Genomic DNA, 21,128 nt, shown 5'->3' with positions numbered 1-21,128 from the left:
AATGAATATATTCATTTCTTATCTGTCTGGGCCATAAAATTAAGGGATGGTTGTTAGAAAACACTCTATTGGTGGCGCCTGTGGCTCAAGGGGTAGGGCGCCAGTCCCATATGCCGGAGGTGGCAGGTTCAAACCCAGCCCTGGCCAAAAACCAAAAAAAAAAAAAAAAGAAAAGAAAACACTCTATTAAATCCTTTAAATTTCTCTTCCTTTCTGAAACAATAAATACAAATCAATACTACATGATGGGGAGCCAGAGAATTAAGCTCCATCCTCTAAGAAGGTTTTGTGGGTTTTGATTAAAAAAAAAAAAAATTCACTTATAACGCTAAAGTTTTCTTAGCAAAAAATAAAAATTACAGCATTTTGTATATTTTTATAAGATTAATCGTATCATTACTTAAAAATCTAGCTATTTTTCTGGTGCAGTCTTTGAACAGTTCATATCAGTATAACTTGAGGAAAATATTAATAATATGAATTTTTACAGCTTGAGAATGTATTTTCCTACCAAAATAAATAAACAAAAAAATCAAAAACAATCAAAAAATACTACCAGAAAGGCATTATTTTCACAAACCTCAAAAGAAATAGAATTCTCTATCCCTGTCTCACCTCGGGGTTATATGACTGCATTACTCTTCTGTTGCTACTGTAACAAGTTATCACAAACCTAGTGTTGTAGCATAGCCCATATTCATTACCTTATATAAGTTAGAAGTCCAGGTTTATTCCATTGTTTTCTATGCTTCATGATTTAGTTGGCTGACATCAAGGTGTTCGCTTACCTGCACTTGTTATCTGGAGTTTCTAGGAGAGACTCCATTTCCAACATCATTCAAGTTGTTAGCAAAAGTTGATCCATTGTTTGTAGAGAAGAACTCCCTATTCCTTGCTGGCTCCCAGTCCTGAGCTTCTCTCCTTTTTCAAATCATCCTTCCCTTCCTCTTTAAATGAACAACAGTGTGTCAAGTCCTTCTCATGATTTTAATCTGATTTATTCAGTTTCATTTCCTCTGCCTCCAGCTAGAAAAAGTATTTGCTAAAGGCCCTATCACTTTAATGTGTCTGTACTAATTCCATTTTCTTAAAGTCCATAATCATAATCACATCTGCAAGGTCCTGTTTGCCATGCAATGTAACACAGTCACAGGTTCCAGGGATTAAGCACGAGTGTCTTTGGTGGGAAGGGGGGGTTTGATCTGCCTGTGCCTTTGAGTTCTGTGACTTTATTTAGGTCGTAGGGAAATTAAAGGCTCCGTATTCCGGATGATATCACTTTCACTTTCATGGGCAGAAAAATGTAAGATAATAAATAGCACCAGAGTTGCCTCAATTAAAACCCTGTAGTGGGAGAAAATCCTAAGATAGCATGATGGCTAAGTTGGATTCCTCTATGGAATATGAGTTTCTAAACTTTGGGCATCCTATCGTTAAGTTAGAAATAGAATGCTTAAGAATACTTGAGATTTTGGAAACAACATATATAAAATTGCATATGCTGCTTTCATAAAGTTACTAAATAGAAAGGTTTGCAGACTTGATAAGGTAAAACAAACAGAGGAGTTTCTCTATTCTCTGGCCTGGTAGGTCCAATGTGTAGTACGTCTGAGGCCATTGAATTCTGTGTGCAACCTGTGATTCTGTGGGGCAAGCCCCCATGGAAGACTCAAGAAATAGTCCCAGAAGGGTCTCACTCTACGCTGTATTTGACAAGTGATTCTTTTGTTGAGACATAATTCATGGACTGCTAGACTGCTAGAATTAACATCTAAACCTCAGGAATATAGGTATGTGTGTGAACTAAGCTATCATTATGAAACATACTCTCTGATGTATCTAACAAAAATTGAATAAGACCATTGTTTACAATCAAAAAATAGGTTCAGAGTAGGTGGAATAATGCCAAATAAAATTACGGAAATAAGAGTTGCATGAAGGTTTGCTTACTTCCCCAGGACACTTATTCTGGTTAAGGTACTATTTCTCCTTTAATTAATGTCTACATGTTCCTATGACCTGTTGACTGAATGTTGAAGCTGTTTACAGATGGCTCACATATGCGGCCAGGTTGCCAGCAAATTACCATACCTTTTTGGCTTCACCATGGAAAGATATTGAACAGTAAAAAATACAAATTCTTCAAAGATCAAGAACTTGAAATTGTTTGTTCATTTTCTATTTTTACTGAGAATAAGTGAGGAGTTTATGTAAAGATTTAACCTGATTCATTGGCAGCTGCTGAACATCTTTAGATTAATTTTGTACGAGAAAGAACAATTGTGGTGACATAATAAGGAGAAGTGGACGGCATTGCTGTTCCTTAACTTCCAGGAATGTACTTAGTGTGAGCTAAGTTACAGGTGTCCCATTGTTCACACCTCTTATGGTGGGAGAAGAAATTAATAAATAAGTTGGACACTCATCTTCCTCAGTTAGCTTTGTGCTTGCTTTCTAGATACATTAAAAACAAATCTGCCATGATGGTAGAGACAGAGGGAGGAGTTTAACAGTTTGTATTTCCCTTCTGCAGGGCTAACATGAGTACAATCAATGACAAGAACAGAATTTACCAAAAGGAAAGACTAAACATGTACTAATATACTAATATAATAGATCAGATCAGTATTGGTAGAATGTTGACTATATTTGGCTTTCTACTATGGAAGGATCAGCATTGTTTTTTTTCTAACTGGAGGAGACACCCACTAAGGATTTAGATTTGCTTTTACTATCTGCAGTGGGAAAACATCATTATCTATCAACTATGAAAATATGCCAGGTGGCGCCTGTGGTTCAAGGAGTAGGGCACCAGCCCCATATACTGGAGGTGGTGGGTTCAAACCAGGCCCCGGCCAAAAACTGCAAAAAAAAAAAAAAAAAAAAAAAAGACATATGCCATTTGTTGTCATGGTAGCCATAAGTATAATTATTTTGATCTACAAATTACTCTATAAAAATTGATAAAACACTGATAGCTAATAATGATAGATAAATACTTGCAGAATTCTCTGTTCCTAGGTATTCACTATATCAAGGTAAATGGTTATTTAGAAAAATAGAATGTTTGACTGAATACTTAGATATAGTGTCAGTTTGACAAAAATAACATTCAATTTAGTGTTCTTTCCGCAAAATGCAGTGTATGTCCTACACCAAAAATCAAAACATAGAACTTTTTATTTTATTCATAGCCGTAATAAAAAGAGATTAGAAAGTAAGAAAAGTTAGTTTGTCATCATTCATCATTACACCAGACCGGCTTCTCCTGAATACTTTATTTTTACCTGTAAAAGTTTACACTGTGATTTAGTCTCACAGGGAGAATGCTTTTAGGAAGGAGAAGAGAGACACATAAATGGAAAGGCAATCATGGTAGTTAGTCATTTGGGATATTTTTGCTACTTGGAAAATCTAATATAACAGGATTTATGGTATTTACTAACGTTTTATTCTGAGAAAAACAATTTTAGGCATTTTGGGGATTGTCTTTGTGAGGATTTGTTAAACTATCCTAAGCCATGTATCCAGCAAAATAGCGGTTACTATGAATAGGATGATATATGTCTAAAAACTTGTAGGATTGAATTTTGGGGTCATTTTAGAGGATTGAATCATAGATGCCTAAGGGTTATGTCTAATCCTACTCCCTGGTGCCCGCGAACGTACCATCATCTAAATAATGGATATCCTTAAATGTAATTAAATAAAAGATCCTGAGATGAGCCCACCCTGGATTAATCAGGCAGGCCCCAAATCCAATGCTAAGTGTCTCCAAAGAACAGAAGAGGAGAAAACTAGAAGAGACAGGCTATGTGAAGAAAGTTGGAAAAATTAAAATCATGGGTCTTTGGACAGAAACACCTTGTAGCTTTAAAGCTAGTAGTCAGGGCCTGGAAAATATCTCTCTAAGTCTGCAAAATCATCTTAATGATAGCTAATATTCGGATGACAAAACAGGTTTAAACATTTGTTAGTCTCAAAACTCATATGGGTATATACGATGGGAAATAAGGATATATTCATTTTTATTGTTGTTTTCATTCTTTAAAAACCTTTGGACTTTATTCATTTTTTTTATTATCTAAGAAAACTGCTTAACTGTTAGAGCTGGAACATTGAAGGCAAAAGGGAAACAGATCAAATTGGTCCCAGGTGAGTCCCTATAGTACCTGGACTTTTGTAGGAATTGATTGCTACATATTATTCCATCACACACCATGTAACCAATAAAATATTTGTCTATGTATTCATAAAAAAATAAAATCATGTAGACACAAGCCACAGAATGCCAAAGATTTCAGGTAATCACCAGAAGCTAGTAGAGATTTTTGGAGTAAATTCTTTTTCAGAGAAGCCAGCAAAAACAATGCCAAAAACTTGGTTGTGAGTTTGGTTCAAGAACAGTGATAGAATAAGTTTCTATTATTCATCCATCTGGTTTATGCTATTGGTACAGGTGGCTTAAAAAATAATAAAGCCAATTGCATCAATCTAGAATGTTATCTATACAAGAATAGAGCATCAAAATTACAGAAAGGAGAATAAAATAAATAATTAAAATAATTAAATAATAGTTAAATTCAATAAATAAATAATTGCTAAGTACCCAATTTGAGAAGCTGGAGGGAAAAAAGGCTATTTTTTTTTAAATTAATACTTCAAGTGCTCACTTTGGCAGCACATACACTAAAATTGAAACAATACAGAGATTAGCATGGCCCCGGCGCAAGGATGACACGCAAATTCATGAAGCATTCCCTATTTTCCTGGTAAAAATCCTTAAAAAAAAAAAAAGTAATACATCAACAAACATGTTCATATAAATTATTTGAATACTTTGTCCTCTCTTACCTGATTCCCTATTATTTTATAAGTTTTTTGTCAGGTAGTTATTTTATTCTATATTCTTCATATTTTGTGGTGAATTCATTAGAGACAAAAATTCAAATTAATGGCACTGCTATTAAACTCAGAGCTGGATGAAGTGTAATAGTAATTATAAAAGTTCCTTGGGAGATACCTAAATAAAAATGTAAGCAAGTTATAAAAGCATAAAACATAAAAATTGAACATACCAATAAAAAGGAATCACACTCAAACACTTCATAGTTAAAAAATCTGACTTGAGTATTGAAAGTTCAATACAGATTTTCCTTTCTTAAAATGTGCACATTTTCTGCCACTGTCTTGTATATGCACTGTGTCCAAAAAGATCATTGCACACCAACTTTTTGGACACCCTGTATATAAACTAAAAGACAAATAAAACCTTTCTCCACTGACCCTAAAAAAATCTAACCATCGTTTCAATGTTACTTCATTTTATTCTCAGAGAAAAGGTAATATTGAACTACAAATTGCTAAACCATCTCAAGAGGCCATCTTTGTCTACTGGATGTGCACTTACGAGTGCTTAACTGCACAAAACTATTTTAGAAAGAAATTAGCATTAAAAATAAACTGAAGAAAATTCCTCAAAAAAAAAAAAAAACAAATACAAAGCAAAAGAAATATAGCCCATTTTATGCATTGGAAAAATAATAGCTTTGAGAAATATCATTAAAAAATAAATTTAGTGGGTGGCACCTGTGGCTCAAAGGTGTAGGGCATCAGCCCCATATGCCAGAGGTGGTGGGTTCAAGCCCAGCCCCGGCCAAAAACTGCAAATAAATAAATAAATTTAGAATTAAAGACATAGGAATAGAAATTTTAAAAAGGATTTTTATCCTTGGAGTAATAAAAAGAGTTTTTTAAATTAAGAAAACTTTAGAAACAAAGGGAAAAATCATATCAAAAGGTGAAGACAGTGAAAAGAAGCCACGGGTGAACAGTGTTTAGCAAAATTTAACAAAGGGAATTGAAGAAAATTAACAAAAACATAAAGAAATAAAAGTGTCCTAAGTAAAAGATTTGAAAAGAAAACTGGGAAAGAATGTCTTAAATATCCATGATTAGCATCTCCACCGAGGAAGAAGAAAGCAAAGGAACATAAATTATTCTTTCAACTTTAATTCAAGAAAAATTTCCATAAATCAAGAAATTATTTTAATTTAAATATTGAAAAAGCCAATTAGGTTCCTGAAGAGGATCCTTGGATTAAGCATTCTGTACCAAAACCTTGTAAAAATTCAGAATTTACGTAAAGTTTCAATTCTAATCCAACACCAGGTTCAATTCTAATCCAACACCAGGTTCATTCTTCGTTTTTTGCTTTTTTTTTATCTTTCTGAATTTTAATTTGTTTCTTTTAATAGTAAGAAAATGATAGCTCTTTTCTTATGGGCTCAATACTAGAATATACTAAGAACCATTTTCAAATTCTAATTCACACCACTCTTAAGCTACACCACTATTACAGAATGCAAAAACAAAATCATACCTATATGTAGTATTTGGTATTTTTTATATGTATGCTAAGGACATATTTTATACAGACTAAATTCAAATTATTATATATAATAAATTAATTAAACCCATAAGAAACGAAATGACCAATATAAAATGTCAAATCTTGTACTTTCCTCGTGGAATGAAATTATTTCACTGCTTGGAAAACAGTTTGACAATTCCTTAAAAAATAAAATTAACATATGCATCTGTCTCTGTGATTCCACTCCTATGTGAATGCCGCATTTTTATATGGCATTTTCTAACATACGAGAGCTGAGAAATGTCATCGCTAGCAGGCCTTCGCTGCAAGAAATGCTAAAAAAAGCTATTCAGGCAGAAAGGAAATGGTATAGATCATAAATGGAATCTACATAAACAAAGACAAGGATTATAGCAAGAAAAAAGGAAGGAAAGGAAAACATTTTTCTTATTTTAATTGTAGTAAAAGTAACTCTTTCAAGTAGTAGTAGTAATAATAATGAATTGGTTAACAATAGCATATGGAAAAGTGAACTTACTTACAGAAATTTAATGAGATGAGAGGGAGAAATTGGCAATACTTTACTATAAAAAAAATCTGTAGTACACCTGAAGGAGTGTATTATTCTTATTTGAAGATAAACTTAGATTAGTTAAAATTTGTACATTGGAAACTCTAGGGAAATCACTAAAAAAGTTAAAAGAACTGTAATTCTATACTCAGAGAGGCAATAAAATTGAAGTATATAAAAATTACAAATAAACTAGAAAAAGAATAAAAGGAGAAAAAGAACAACAAAAAGAATGAATAAAAAACAGTTATAACCATGGACAATATTATCCATCTATCTGAACAATCACTTTAAACACAAATGTTATAAATTTAAAACATTAATTAAAAGATTAGAGAGTGAGAAGGAAGGAGGAAAGAAATTATCACTCAGTAGTTGGCAAGAAACTTACATATGTCTAAAAAGTCAGCTAAGTCCCAACAAAAGACATGGTGAGAGATACACCATACTATATTAGTCAAAAGAAAATGGAGTAGCTATTCCACATACTAATTTCACAGAGTCAACTTGAGAACTAAAAGACTTATCTGTTAATGAAAGAAAGACATTTTATAATGATAAACCCATCAATTATCCAAGAAGTCTTGATAGTCCTAAACCTGTATGTATTTAACAACAAAGCATGGAAATCCTGGTAGACTTGAAAGGAGAAATACACAGATTTACTAAGATAGTTGAGAATTTGAACACTTACCTTTCAGTAATCGATTAAACGAACTTTCTGATAATTACTAAGGATAAAATTAACCCGAATGGTACTATGAATTTACTTTACAGATTAGGCATTTATAGAATTCTTCATCCAAAAAGAGCAGCATGTCTGTCCTTCTCAAGCATGTATGCTTTTGGTCATTGAGGTCTGATTCCAGTCACTTATCAGCTGATGATATAATTTTCTGAGATGCAAATTATTGGCAAGGTGTGAATTTGGGGCAGACAGTCGAAGACCCATTGTGGATATTTTAATTGTGAGACACACATATGATAGTAGGAGATTGAAATAAGAAGATCTTTTTATTAAAACAGCAAATAAAATTGAAGTTAAAATTTTGGAATCATTTTTCTGGTGCTGATATGTGTAAGTAGGGTTGCCCATGACCATGTGTGGAATAGGAAAGCAAGAGGCACACAACTAATTTCTGCAAAATAAACATTTTATTTGCTCAACAAAAAGGGGGACCTGGAAGAGAAGGCCAAGAATGATCCCGTAAGTGACTGAACAATAAACTAGGAAGGTGCAACACCGTGAAAGGTAGACACGTGCCGATTTGATGTTATCGAAGGACATTTAAAATCTGTATAGCAGGACAACTAACAATTACAAAGATGTGAGAATAACCCAAGTGTCCTTCAGTACATGAATGGATTAATAAATTGTGGTACGGGGCGGCGCCTGTGGCTCAGTCAGTAGGGCGCCGGCCCCATATGCCGAGGGTGGCGGGTTCAAACCCGGCCCCAGCCAAACTGCAACCGAAAAATAGCCGGGTGTTGTGGCGGGCGCCTGTAGTCCCAGCTGCTCGGGAGGCTGAGGCAGGAGAATCGCTTAAGCCCAGGAGTTGGAGGTTGCTGTGAGCTGTGTGAGGCCACGGCACTCTGCCGAGGGCCATAAAGTGAGACTCTGTCTCTACAAAAAAAAAAAAAAATAAAATAAAAAATAAATAAATAAATTGTGGTACGTGTATGCACCATGGAATATTCAGCCATAAGAAAGACGTAGATCTAGTATCTTTTGTAGCAACCTGGATGGAATTGGAAATCATTCTCTTCAGTGAAGTATCACAAGAATGGAAAAACTACCACCACATGAAGTCAATACTAAACTGAAACTAGTTGATTAATACCAATAGGCTCATATGGAAGAAAAGTTAATGAAATTCAAATAGGGAGAAGAAGAAGAAGAAGGGGTTGGATACACTCCTACCCTGCAGGTATGTTGCATACTTTCTCAGTGAAGGGCACGCCTGTAACTCTGACTTTAACCTTACACAAGCAAACTATGTAACCAAATATGTGTCTACCCCCATAATCATCTGAAATTTAAAAAAAGAAAGAGAGGTCGACAAGGAGCACTAGGATTCCAGTAAGGAGCTGTGTGTGAATTTGGTGGGGCTGCTTTCTCTGACTGATTTTCTTAACATTGTATTGACTGCAATTCTGAACCAGAGATTTTCAGCCTCAGTAGTGTTGGCATTTGGAGCATTTTTTTCCCTGATATTTAACAGCATCCTTGACCTCTATCCCTGCATGTCAATAGTGCCATCACCAATCATGACCATCAAAAATATTTTCAGACCTAGTAAATGTACTCTGAGTGGAAAAAAAGTCACTGCCATTTGGGAACTCCTATTATAAGCAATGTACTTCAAAACAGGAATTTGAACAATGTTTTCTGTCTTTAACATGTAATGCTGAATATGTATTGCTTTATTTTGGGAAGGGAAGACACTTTTTCATATATATTTCAGTTGGGAATGTTTTAATACTTGCATTGTAATGAAGGGAAATATTGTTGAAAGTTTACATGGTGCTTTACATATTTTACAGCTTGCAATCATTCTATAACATTTGGCAGTTCAGAAACTGCAGTTATTTTCTAAGAAATCTGATTTAGAAGTTAGTGTTCAAATTACTCTGTATACCAGTAGTCTTCCTGTATCCACAGTTTCTCTTTGCATGGTTTTTATGATCTGCAATCAACCACAGTCTGAAAATATAGGTGAGTACAGTACAGTGAGTTAGAGATAGAGAGAGAGAGAATATAGTCACCTAACTTTTTATTACAGTTTTGTAACAATATTTCTATTTTGTTAAGAGTTATTGTTGATCTCTTCTTCTACCTAATTTAAAAATTAAACTTTGTCATAGGAATGTCTATATGTATATACAGGAAAAGTGGGGGAGACGTAGAATTGCATGTATAGGGTTTGGTACTCTGCAGTTTTGGCATTCCTTAGGAGTCTTGAAATGTATCTCCCCAGATAAGTGTGGATTTCGGTATATAACCTCAGGAAAACAATGGCATAGGAAATGAAGTCTATTCTCTGGATTTTAATATTGCCTAAATATATGAGACTATCCAGTATAAAAGAAGGTATGTTTTATAACTCTTAAAATAGTACTTTGGAAAAAAAAAGGAATTCAGAATGAATAGATACATATGGATAACATTTTCAAGAGATATTTTCCAGAAAATATTCACCATAGATTCCGTCAAGTACTTTATCAAACAAAGTGAGACACACTGTGATTGAAAAGTTTATTTTAGAAAATACTTATTCTTCAAGGTATAAACGCATGCTTTGTTCATGGTTCATTGGGCTCTTTTAGTGAATTCCTTTAAGTTAGGAATCCTTAATCCTTTTGTGGGCCATAAATTCTCTAGGCAGTCTTCTAAAGCAGGGTGAATTTCTTCGGAGTGCATATATTCATTTTGAATCTATGAAATAAAATATAGAGGCTTAAAAAGAAAACCAGTGATACTGAAATGTGAATGTCAAAATGTTGAAATATAATATAATAATACAAATGCTTACTTACAAATGCATTAGAAATAACAATAGCATCATTTCTATGTAGGGATGATTATATATCCTATATTGGAATATATAATACTTAGTATGAAAATATTAGTGGTTTACATCTCTTATAAAGGCAAACATTCTGCTACTACTCTAATTTTACCCCCAAATTTGTAAATGAAAGACATTCTAAAATTGAGGTGGAGGCTAGTTAAAATAAGGACATGCTTTTTTTCCGAAGTAAGTTCATAAGTCATCTAAATTTCATCCTTTTTTTGCTTTTTAAAAAATATATTTAATTCAATTGACAAATAAAAGTTGTACATACTTAAGGTGTACAGATGTTTTAATATATGTGGACATTGTGTGTCCAAAGCTATTCATATATACATTACTTCACATGCTTATTTTTGTGATGAGAACCAAAAAGTATATGCTCTTATGAATTTTTAAGTATGTAATATACTATTATTAATTGCAGTCACCATTATGTACAATTAATTTCTTGAACTTATTCCTCCTACCTAACTGAATGTTATATCCTTGACAAATATCTCCCCAATCCACTTCCCCACAAATTTTTTTTTCTTTCATTACTGGCATTTGATAGAAGAATGGGTGTTTAAAAAGAACATTTCTATGCTTCTTAGAAATTATAAAAAAATGTATTATTTGAGAATAGTAAGAAAGGAAGTCTAACACTGTAGCTACAATTTATTATGAACCTTCTTTACTGAAATAATCTTAGGGCATGCTCCAAGTGAATATTAACAGATTGTGTCTTTGGTGTTGTAAACTATTTGCTCTTCAAGCAACGAAGCTCTTAATTCATTAGCTTTTCTGTACGGAAAAATGATATGTGGTCACAAAATCGCTTAAACTTCCTGCTATGAAGAAATTTATGGTCATCATTTTAGTGCCATTGTTTGTTTACAATTTCATCACTCATCAATTACTTTAACTTATTTAACTGTAATACCTCAGTTTTCAATATTGTTTATTTCTATTTTAAAATTGGGGTAAAACAGCATATTCTCTGACGGGAGGGTTTCTTAGTTTAAAACAGACAACTAGAGGCAGCCTGCACTCACCTTCTTCACAAGGACTAAACGAGTAGATAACCATATGTCACACAAAGCGTCAAAGGAAGAACCCTAAAATTCAGTAGGGAAGTGACAGCAAATCTCTGAGGTGTAGATTGAGAGGGGAAGCCAAGTATCTGACTTGGCCATGAGTAGCTGGGAGCCAGAAGAAGCTCCCTATTGTGAGTGAAAGGTAAGAGAGAAATCTTTAGCAGTTCACATCCCATTATGGACTCCTGAAATTCTAGCCATGGGAGAGACCTTCAGTCTTCATGGGTCCTAAAACTGGTATAAGGTATCACCTGAATTCCAGGAGATGTTGTTGTTCTACAAAGCTGCCTAACGTCAGTGCAACCATGCAACAGCATCTCTCTAGGAAGGGACTCAGCACTGTTTGAAGAACAAAAACTCTGGTCATCTCCATGGAGGCGGAGAAAGTATTTCATAAAATTCAGCATCCCTTCATGACACAGTAAAAAAGAAAAAAAAAATTGGCATAGAAGAAACATATATTGACATCATAAAGGCCATATATGACAAACCATTGGTTAACATCATACTGAAATGGGAAAAGCCAAAAGTCTTTGTTCGAAGACCTAGAACAAGCTAAAGATATCTAATCTCACAACTGTTTTTTAAGCATAGTACAGGGTAGTCCTGTCCAGATCAATAGGGCGAGAGAGACAATTTTAAAAAGCATCTAGATTGAACAAAAAGGCAGTCAAATTGTTCTTCTTTGCAGACATGATTTTATGTATTCAAAATCCAAAAGCTCCAATACCTGATTAAAAAAAAAAATTCAGCATAGTTGCAGGATATAAACTAATCATGCAAAAAATTACTAGTGTTCCTATATGCCAATAACCAACCAGTTTAAAAAGACATCAAGAAAGTGATCTCAAGTTAATGAAGATTTATTTGGGCTCATAGAGGTAATCTGCTGTTTGTGACAGAGCGCTCTGTAGTTTCTTCCACTTTAGACCTCTCCACTGGGTTAATGCCTCTGTTTTCTTTGTCTTTTCCATGTGATTTTTTTATGCTGGAAAAATGGAACTCCACCACTTGATGAATAATCCACACCAGCTTCTACAAACAACTCTTGACTTAGAAGTTCTTCAGTGCACTGACCCAGAACCACCTTTTCTACATCCATCTTGAGCCTGTGTATAGACTATAAAACAGTGGTTCTCAACCTTCCTAATACCGCAGGCCTTTAATATAGTTCCTGTGGGTCACAACCCACAGGTTGAGAACCGCTGCTTTAAAAGGACAGATTATATCAAGACAATATACTGTAAATTTGATTAAATTTAATATCTATCCATTTTTCTGTCAACCTAAAGTTCATTTGTATTGTGCATTAAGTTGGGTTTTGGAATTTGGACTTGGCACTTAATAAATATATATTCTCTAGCTTTGAAAAAAAAAAAAGTGATCTCATTTATAATAGCTAGAAAACATAAAATACCTGAGATAAATGTATCCAAGAAGGTGAAGACTCCACATTGAAAAGCCACAAAATATTGGTGAAGGAAATTTATTACAACACAAATAAATGGGAAGACATCCCATGCTCATGAATGAGAAGAATAAATATTGTTAAAATGTTTATACTGTTCCAAGAAATCTACAGATTCAGTGCAATCACTATCAAAACATCAATGACATTCTTCACAGAAATAGAAAAACTCAATCCTAAAATGTACATAAAACTACAAAAGACTCCAAATAACCACAGCAATAGTGAACAAAAAAGAATAAAGTTGGGGACAACATATTACCTGACTTCAAAATAGAATACAAAGCTATAATAACTGAAACAGTATGGTATTAGTATAAACTATAACACATAGATCAATGTAATAATATAGATAACACAAAAATAAATCCACATATTTATAGTCAACTGCTTTTCAACAAATGTACCAAGAAAACACATTTGGGTAAGGATACTCTTTTCAATAAATGGTTCTGGGAAAACAGAATAGCTCTATGAAGAAGAACGAAATTATCTCCTACCATTTACAAAAATCAACTCATAACAGATCAGAGACTTAAAAATAAGACCTGAAATTTCAAAATTACTTGGGAAAGTAACATGGAAATAATGCATCAGGCCATCAGTCTAGGCAAATATTTTATTCTAAGACTAAAAAGCTATTGGCAACAAAGCCAAAAATAGAAAAAGGGAACCATATTAAACTAAAAATCTTCAATATAAGAAAATAAAACAATCAACACAGTAAAAGACAGACTGCTGAATGGGAGAAAATATTTGCAAATTACTCATCTGACAAGGACTTAATATCCAGAATATGTAAGAATTTCAAATAACAGTTTAAAAAATTCCATTAAAAAGTGGGTAAAGTCTAACAAGTATATGGAAAAATTTTCAACATCAGTAATGATCAGAGAAATGCAAATCAAAACCACAATGAGATCTCATCTTTACATCAGTTAGCATAGCTACTACCAAAATTATAAAAAAAAAAAAAAAAAGATACTGGAGAGGATTCAGATAAAAAAGAACCATTATATACTATTGTTGTGGATGTAAGTTAATGTAGCCATTATGAAAAATATCACAGAGTTTTTGAAAAAAGTTAAAAATGGAACTACCATGTGATCCAGCAATCTCACAAATAGGTATTTATCCTAAGAAAAAGAGATGGTATATCCAAGGGACACTTGTACCCTAATGTTTATTGCAACACTATTCACAATAGGCAAGATATGAATTCAACCTAAGTGTTCATCAATAGATGAATGGATAAAGAAAACATCATGTGTGTGAGTGTGTGTATACACAGTAGAATATTATTCAGTCATAAAAACTAAATCCTGCCATTTGAGACAACATGAATAAACCCAGAGGACGTTATATTCAATGAAATAAGCCAGGCCGTGGAAAAAACTAGCAGAATTTCATGTATATGTAGGATCTGAAAAAAGTTGACTTTATGGAGGGAAACGGTATAATAATGGTTGCCAGAGACTGGAAGAGTGTGTGTGGGTGGGTGGGTGGGGACAATTATGGGAGGTGGTTAGTGAGTACAAATACACAGGAATAAAGAATAAGTTCCATTGTTCGAGAGCATAGTAGGGTGACTATGGTTAACCATGACTCGTGGTATATTTCAAAGTAGCTGCAAGAAATTTGAAATCTCCCACAACATGAAGAGATGATAAATGTTTGAAGTGACAGATACCCTAAATACTCTGATTTGATACATATATCTAAATATAAAAGTAGATGATAGTGATGAATCCCTTTGAGCAACACATGCCGGAGCAGCATTTTGGAAAAGGAATAGACAAGAAGCATTGAATTCTTGTTCAGTATAGTTATTTTTTCATTATTTATTGTACTTCTTCACTCGGAATTGCTCAGTTTTTGAGCACGCTCTCTACCTCTTCCCTTACTGGGCTCTCACACTCTGTGCCACGGGACTAATTGCCTGCTATAATTGCCCAAGGACCATGTACCAGACAACTGAAGACAGCCCCATTCCCTTATGGGGTGTCATTACGTTATGTACCACCATCAAGAGATTCTTCGAATCTTATATAACACTTTGGCTGTGTAGACCCACAATAACTTTCTTACACTATTTAATGTTCTGACTCTCATGTGCATGAACAGTGAGCTCTGTTACGTTTCAGTACTGCTTGTGCTTTGCTTTTTATCTGAACAGAGATGAAGATATAAAACTTCAAGCCATCACAAATGACAGAAGCTCTGAATTAGTGTAGTTTGATTCTTAACTGAAATATAGCCCAATTTTATATCAGAATGTAATAAAATACAACCTTCTGGTTAGATAGACAGGTAGATAGGTAAGTGGATGGATAAATGGAATGAAAGGGGGAAAACAGGTCACAGAATGAAGACAGAAACTTAAACAACAAGGAAGAATTCGATTTTTAAACATTTAGTTCACTGACTTGTCTACATTCAAATCAAGCTAAACTCCACAACAAAAATATTGTCAGCTCTATCTACAACTGACAAATATTAGTGATATTTCATTGATGTTTTTGTCTCAGCCGTCTAGTTGTTTGTTATTCTTTGAAGTACTGGCTGTGTTTTACTTAGCTTTGAGAGATTTTACAAAAAAAATATTTGTAAAATATTTTTGAAATCATTTTTGAAATGCAGATGTAGTGACAGGGATGAAAGCATTATTAAGAAGCCTATGACTATGACTGTATTGAAAGTGAAATAAATTTCACTGATGGAAAAATGATTAAATGTGCCCATGTGAATGAAACAAATTATTCAGTAGGAAGGATTCTGAAGGACATGGAATAAATAATGCACAATGTTGAAAGTGCTGTGAGTAGGCCATTGACAGAGATCATCAAGAAAAGCGCGTGATAAAAAGGAAGGCATAAAATAAGGGAAAAAAGTGTTGTATGCCTACACAGGAGCCCTGAATTTTCATAAAACAGAACAAAATAACAATATCGTTGATTGCCCATTGTAAAAAAAAAAAAAAAAAAAAAAAAAAGCAAAAGAGGATTAACATGGCAAAATTGCTCCAGATGGCTCTTTAAGTAGAAACTTTGTTGTAATATGCACAATTTCCACATGTCTTGGTGGGAAATGCAAATATCATGGCTGCTAAGGAATGTGTCTCAACAACAATATAGGCTGTATCAAAGAAGATATTTCAAAGGAGAAAGATTACCTGTCTCAAAGACTATTTGGCGCAGAGGAAATTGATTTATTTAAAGAAAGATACAAGTAAAAGAACCAAATAGTTGTAAGCAACCTAAGTGTTTATCAATGGATAAATAAAGAAAACATAGTATATGTAAATAATGAATGACGTTAAAAACGTAAATCTTGGAGAACATTTTGGCGAGTAAAATAAGCCAGACACAGAAAAACAAATATTATATGATACGACTTACATGCTGAACCTTAAAAAAATGAACTGATAGCGAGTAGAAGGATGTTTTTAGTTATGATATGAATTTAAGTTCTGGAGAGCTAATGTAAATGTGCATTGATTACTTGAAATTTATTTAAAAAGCATATTTTGAGTTCTTATCTCTCTCTGTCTCTCTCACACATGGTAACAATAAGTAGCGATTGTTATATTCATTTGACTGTGAAAATCAGTATCCCAGTGTATATTTACATGTAATTGTCACATTATACATCATAAGTAGATGAAATATTTATTTTTAATTAAATATTTTAAAATAAAAGCATAATGAATATAGCAATGATAAACCAGATATGACTATTGAACATCTTTGAAGAACTACTTTGAAGAGCCAAGGTTCTTCCTTCTTGTGGCTCTACCTCCATCTCTATCTGAGCTGATCAATGGAAAAGGAGAGGTCATGACGAGGGGGGTTTTATGGGCTAATCCTAGCTGTAGCCAAATCATTTAGATTCATATTTAAATGAATATGAATGAACTCAGTTAAAAGGCCCCATCCCATTACCAAGAAGGAAAGGAAATGTAATCTAACAGTGTTCCAGACTAACAGAAATAAAGTATAAGTGAAACATAACCTCGTCTAAATGGGCGCTTGCCCTATATGTTTATTTATATTTGACAATGGACTAATTAAGGAAAAAAATAATCTTCATTTTTATTTTATTTTGTTTCCTTATTCATTATTACTGCATAGTTGGTCTTCTTAGAGTATAATAATGTTCCCTTTTAAACATTTCTATGTTTGGAAACTCAATGACAAACTCATGACAAACTCTGCTAAATGTCGTAGTACTGTGTAGTAACAGAATATTGTTTTACACTTGAAATTTCAACATATGAGATATACTAATTTTATTATGAAAATTATTTATTTTTCTTCTCGACTTCACCTGTCAATGGTATTGCTATTATTTAGAATAATTCAAAACAGTTTATTTATATTAATAGGCTATCATATATTCTAATGCTATATTACTGCATGTCTAAAACTTTGAATTCATTGAGGATTGCTTAAATTTACTTCCTATAATAATATAAATTGTTCATTATACTCATATTCAATTGGATGTTATTTCATCATTAATTTTGTCACAGAGATTTAATATTCTTTACATTAGTTATGTTTGATTTCATTTTAATTCGTATTCCATATTTTTACTTTTAAACATTCTTTGCTGTATATTTTTGTATGCCTTAACTAAGTACTCTATAGAGTATATTAAGCTCTATTGTTTATTTTCCTTTTAATAAAGCCATGTTATTATTTATTATTGTTTCTGTTTTATTTTACTACATTTTAATTTGTTTATATCATAATTTTTGTTAGTTATTTGTGTATTTTAGTTTTATTTTACTAATCAAAAAGCTTGCATTAAGTTTGAATTTATCTGTACTTTGAAAATGCTTATGGTTTTCTTTTATTTTCCTCATATTCATATATAAAAACAAAATAGTAATGAGAAATTTGGTACCCTACTTGGTGTTTCTAGTATCCCTCTACTTACTCTTTAAGACTCTAGTATGTACTAATTTATTTGAGTGAATTAAGCTGCTTCCTTTATTTTTAATTATTGTTGATATATCTTTATTAGGTGCATGTGATGTTTTGATGCAGGCACGCAAGTGAATGGATCAAATCAGAGTAATTAGGTTATCCATCACCTCATGCATTTATCACTTTTTGTGTTAGGAACATTACAATTCCAGTATTGTGTTTATTTTAAAATAAATCTTAACTTATTGTTGATTTTAGTCACTTTGTTGTGCTATTAAATACTGTTTGTTCTATCTTACTATATTTTTGCACTCATTAACCATCTCCACTTTTGCTCCCTGCACCTTTCCAGACTCCAGTAACCATCATCTACTCTCTGTCTCCATGAGAAATGGTTTTTATTATTAAGCTCCCACCTATGAATGTGAACATGTAAGATTTACCTTTCTGTGCTTGGCTTATTTCAATTAACCTGATGTTCTCTCTGGCCAGGCTAGTCTAAATATTCCCTTCCTGGGCACTGGCAGAGTTCTGCCCTGTGTGATGTTCCCCTATGCCATAGTGGCCCTGGGTTTCAATGCAAAGTCCCACAATCACATCATTTTCTTCTTCTGGGATATGTAGATTCTCTCCCCACTCAGCACGCTGGGGCACCGCCTGGGGATGGGGGAGGGATGGCATTGGCCATGCAAGATCCTCTTTATTGTCCTTTCTTGATAGAATGTTAAAACCAGGTGGTATGATTGCTCACCTGGTTTTTGCTTCTTCTGGATATGCTCGCCAATTGTGGATTTGGTGTTTTTGCATCAGGAAGATTGCTGGAGGTTTCTATTTGACCATCTTGCTCTGTCTTCTCTTGACTTCTTTTATTATATAAATTAACTTTTAACAGTAGGTCTCACTTGAATATGATGACTACATTTTCCCCCATATTTGCACCATTCTTTTTATACTATACATTGTTGATTTATACAGTAAAATTCACAGCAAATGCTTTTATTTCAAATTTTGTTCTATTTATTCCAAATTTCACATTTTAATTACTTTGACTTATTTCTCAGTCAGTTGAACTGATTTGTACGATAGTTTTTTTCTTTACTGACTTAGTCATTTAATTCCCACTAAAGCTCTGGTAAATTGCTTACCAAAGGTCTCCATAGAGCTGAATAATGGGAATGCCAGGATTTGATCCAGGCCACTGGTCTCCAGAGCTATTTCTGTCACTGCATTACCGTGTGAACTGCCAAGCGTGCTCAAGCAGTTTTTTGGTCTTTACACATGAACAATGGCTCATGTGTGGATAAAATGTTTTGGTACAAATTATCTCTCTCAATAGCCTTTGTGGTACTCACATCTACACTTGATTTTTTTAAATTTACTTTCAGAAAAACAACTCAACTGGGCATAATGGCTCATGCCTATAATCCCAGCACTTGGGAGGCTAAGGCAAGAGGATCACTTGAACCCAAAGAGTTTGAGCTTGCTGTGAGCTAAGATGCCACAGCACTCTACCAAGGGTGAGCAAGTGAGACTCTGTCTCATAAAAAAAAAAAAAAAAACAGAAAACACAATTTTTGTAATTATTTTTTGATGAAAAACTAATACAGTTTCTTGGAATATAATTCTTCACTTTTCCATTAACATTCATTGATTATTTTTTCACATACTTTGATAATTTTTAAACTTTTTTCTTTTCATATATTTATTTTAAGCGATGACGTTTTCCTATGTTGCCCAGTTTGGAGTTCAGTAGATACATAGGTGTGATCTTACTACTCATCAGCATGGTGATTGTTTCTCTTCCTACCTGGGTTGGTTCACCCTTCTTTAGGCACTTGATGAAATCATATTGATGCTGGAGTTAGTGCTGACATCTACTTGGCACAGTGCACCAGAGCTCAGAAGTGCTGCTATCAAGCTATCCTCCCGCTTTCCTAGTAGCTGGGGAGATGGGAATATGCTACCATATGAGGTTCTTTTACCTTTTAATTCATCATTTAAAAATTGATTTTATTTATTTTGGTTTAGAGCAGAATGCCCTTTGCTGCCCAGGCTGAGTGTAGTGATACAATTGTAGCTTATGGCAGCCTTGAACTCTTGGGCGCGAACAAACTTCTTGCCTTAGACTTCCTAGTGGCTGGAAAATTTTATCATACTCAGTAGTGAACTTGCATTTGTCAGTGGACAGTGTGGGTGAAGTGTTCCTTGTTCACCAGTTGTCATAGAAGTACTCCAGCTTCCCCTCTCAGAATGCCATACATAGGCGATCCTTCTCTCTAAAAAGAAGTGCTGTTTCATGAATCTGATTATCTGATATTAGGCTAACTCTCATTAGACCAGCTAGTCTTCTGGTTTACATAGAGATTAAGATAAGGCAAATTAAGTGTTAATAGCGTCAGTCCTAAATTACTGCACTTCTTTTTCTCTGATCCATAGTGTGGACTTCAGACAGACTTTTTGGGTCTGTGATTTTTCAATATGCCCTAAAATAGTAATTGTCCAAGAATCCAATGATATTCTAATTTTTAGCATTGCTGATTTGAGAATTGGGATTATCTGAATAGATGATAACAGAAAACAGCAGAATCTTTACTTACTATACATAGTTCCACAAATTTGCAATAGCTGCTTTTATTTATTAATATATTCCTCTTGACAGTAGAAGCTCTGAACACTGGAATTAAGTCACAAAATAGTATTAACCCAATCTAGTTGACCAACCACATCTGTGAGCTCCCCAGGCATGATTCAACCACAGAAAATCAAAAATTAAAAATAAAATGTTGAGTCTGTACCAAATATGTGTAGACTAATTTTTCTTGTAATTTTCTCTAAATAATACAGCATCATGATTACTTATATACCACATAGATTGCATTGGGGATTCTAAATAATACAGGCATTATTTAAAATATACCAGAAGAAATTAGCATCCATAGATTTTGGTCTCTTTTGGGCTCCTTAAACCAATCCCCTCTGAATACTAAAGAATGTACATATGTATGCGTGTGTGTGTGTGTGTCTGTATCTACAGCCCAATTTTTGCTCTGAAAGCAAAGCCTATAATGAGTAGTCCAACAATTTTGCCCCCAGCTACACTTTTTGAACAGTTTAGCTGGAGGAAGGGACTACCC

General features: G+C 33.6%; 1 non-coding gene across 1 annotated transcript; it reads left to right on the top strand.

The window, feature by feature from the left end:
* Positions 1–4,665: 4,665 nt before the first annotated feature.
* LOC128592491 (U6 spliceosomal RNA) lies at positions 4,666–4,769 on the top strand. Its single transcript, XR_008381890.1, has one exon. It is a non-coding gene; the product is annotated as a U6 spliceosomal RNA (small nuclear RNA).
* The last annotated feature ends 16,359 nt before the right edge of the window (positions 4,770–21,128 follow it).

Source organism: Nycticebus coucang, chromosome 1, assembly GCF_027406575.1.
Source record: "Nycticebus coucang isolate mNycCou1 chromosome 1, mNycCou1.pri, whole genome shotgun sequence".
NCBI classification, from domain to species: domain Eukaryota; kingdom Metazoa; phylum Chordata; class Mammalia; order Primates; family Lorisidae; genus Nycticebus; species Nycticebus coucang.
The sequence above is the reverse complement of the archived record's forward strand: the minus strand, read 5'-3'. Positions and strand labels throughout refer to the sequence as shown.